We start from the raw sequence: 3057 nt of genomic DNA, 5'->3' as shown, positions 1-3057 counted from the left end.
TGTTTATTCATATTGCAATAAAGCAAATGATCATAACTATGTTTGGTTTCAAATTAAGATTTGAAATCAAAGCAAAAAGTAACTTCTTTGATTTCATACAAAAAACAATTATTTTTTAGGTTTTAAAAAACCATTATTGATAATGTTTTATCAAAAAATGTTGACTTTTAATTTTAATTATAGCGGATTCATTATAAAATAAAATTATCAACAAATATATCTCTATCTACTTTACAAAACACTTTTGAAAATATCCTTCAAACAAACATTAAAAGAATGAATTTTTTTAATCTTTTTTAATGTATGTTTGCATTTTTTTTTGTTTGTTCTTTCTTTCTTTAAAGTCACAAAGGTTTTATATGTATTTTTATAGTAACGAGTTTTATCGTATATTAAAATCTTTAATCCGAAGGTTTTTATAAGAAAATTAACAGCAAATTGCAACTACTTTTTAAGAAAAATCAACTGAAACCTAAAAACTAATTTTTTTTTGGTTAAATTATAGATTAAAAATTATCAACAACAAATAGTACATATTAAAATAATATTTACTTTATCATATAAAAGTTTAAACTTTAACAGTATTTTGTCGTATCAACTTTTATTTCTTAATAAAAAATTTAATATTAAAGTATGCATTAACAAGCATCATTTTGTTTAGATATTGTCGAGATACCTTACCTTATCAATCTTGTCTAACTTCGGCTATTCAATACTACTTGTTGCTCAAGTATGCACTCGTGTCGATAAAATAAATAACAAGTAAATTTTGTTTGCTTTAAGCACAATTTTTGTACAAAAAGCATATTTTGATTATAATAATACAGTTTTTTTTTATCTTTGTAACAAGTAAGTAAGACAACTAATAACAAATAATTTAATTAAAACATTAATAAAAATTTTATTCATGTAAAATACGTACTCAAAGTATGTATTGTTGTTGAAATAAAAAAGAAAGTGTACCTTTTTTTTAATAATAGAGTTGCCTTCATCTTTGTAACAAGTAAGTAGGACAACTACTTTCAAGTACAAAGTATTAAGATAGTATTTGTTTATGCAAAATACATACTTAAAGTACCTATTGTTGTTGAAATAAGACTACTAGTTTAAAATTATTATTTCTAAAATCGTAATGAAAAAATTTTAATAACACAAAAAACATGAAAACAGTTAAGTAGAGTTTTTTTGTAGTCTTTGCTAGAATAAATTATACGTTAAAATACTATTATTAGCTGTAAGAATTAAAAGGTTGTACTAAATTTAAAAAGTTATAGTTTAGTTTGTTTAGTAAAACATTTTTTAGCACATCATTCTTAAAACAAACAAAATTAAATATTAAATGTCCTGGATAAGACAGTAAACTGTACCCTGGTGTATGACTCGATAACCGAAAGGTTTTTCTTACACCAGGTCCTTGAATAAAATTTTTGGAGCGCTTTTTTTTCGTTCAATAAACAATATAGTAAATATTTTGAGTTACTTAATTTTACTTATTTTTTTTGTATAAATGCTACAGCATTTTGACAAATATTTTATTTTGTTACCTCTTTTAAACAAATAACGTTTTGTGCATGGACGTTTTTATTAAAACATAAATAATTTACAAATACTTATAAATGCAAAATATGTATGAAATATTGAATTCAAAGTAACATTGTTGTTGGTAATTTATTTAATGGGATAAAAATAGCTATATTAGCTTATTAAGCTTTTAATACGTGGTTAACTTCAACTAGCTAACTAAGTAAGTTTAAAACTTCATTTATTACAAATTGCTAAAGTTTATCAAGTTCAAACCTTTTTAATATTTTATTAGATTTAATCTTATCAGGTAGTTAATCTCCTTAAACAATGTGTTGTTCTAATTATCTTAACAAGCGTTTTATAGAAGCAATTTGTACGTTTGTTTACTAATTGTTTAAAATCAGCTTACCGTAAGCAAATATTATTAAAAAAATTGCATTAATATACTTTTTATAGCGCGTTATATGATTGAAAACAGCATTAAATTCGGCGTAAAAGCTCTACAAATCCAGATAAAGTTTACAAAACAAACAATGCTCAAAAATAAACGAGACAGCTTTCTTGAGTTCGTTTACACACAAATTAAAATATTAAAACACCGCTTTGTAAAAAAATTAAAAAAAACTTTAGTAAACACAAGTGGGGTATATGTTCTTTTACAAATCCGATAGTTTATATCCAAATATTTGTTTTATGGGCCCTTTTGCATTGTTGGTAACAAATTTTGCATTCAGATGATATTTTATTCTTTTGTGCTGTTAAGAAAGTACAAACAACTTGTTTGCGGCCCAGGTACAAATATATTCATGTCAAAAAGGTCATTGTGACACGAAATGTCTTTTATCGGCGAAATATTTTATGTTTTACCCTTTAGAGGGATTTCCTTTTAACAATGGAAACAAAAACTTAACAAACATAATACTTTCTACTATGTTTAATATTTTTACACTACCTTTGTTTACTAACGCCATTCTTTTGTTTTGTAGCATTAACAAACAAATTATATTAAATAATTTTTTGTGTCCTATTTAAACACGTACATCATTTGTTTATTGTAGTTTTCCAGTTTCATTCATAGTAGAGATCAGTAACCTTTTATACATAGGAAAAAGTATTATAAAAAACTGCGTCATTGCTTGAAAAAAATATATATACTAAATTTACCTTCAAACTACAAACTTAACTAAGTGGAAAAGCAAAAAACTCTAATATCTAAGTTCCACTTTTTTTTTTAAATCAAGTAATTAAAACTTTGGTATTTTAAGGTGAAACTTTAAGGTGAAAAAAAAGTGTTCTGTTTTTAAAAGCTTTTGTGCGCTTGTTTACTTTATTTATATAAAATTGGTAAATCTAAAAAGAAATCTTCTAAAACTTTAATTTTTTACTAATAAAGTCAAAGTTGTATGTGAATTCTATAAACAAATACTTGAAATTATCATATTGAACAGCAGCTGTAAGTCTATTTAAACTTGAGTTCTTTTAACTTGTGCAAATAATCTGATTACTAACAAAAACACTTTTACTGATAAAGTT

This window comes from Thalia democratica, chromosome 5 (assembly GCF_965202585.1).
Source record: "Thalia democratica chromosome 5, ktThaDemo2.hap1.1, whole genome shotgun sequence".
NCBI classification, from domain to species: domain Eukaryota; kingdom Metazoa; phylum Chordata; class Thaliacea; order Salpida; family Salpidae; genus Thalia; species Thalia democratica.
Note: the sequence above shows the minus strand (reverse complement) of the source record.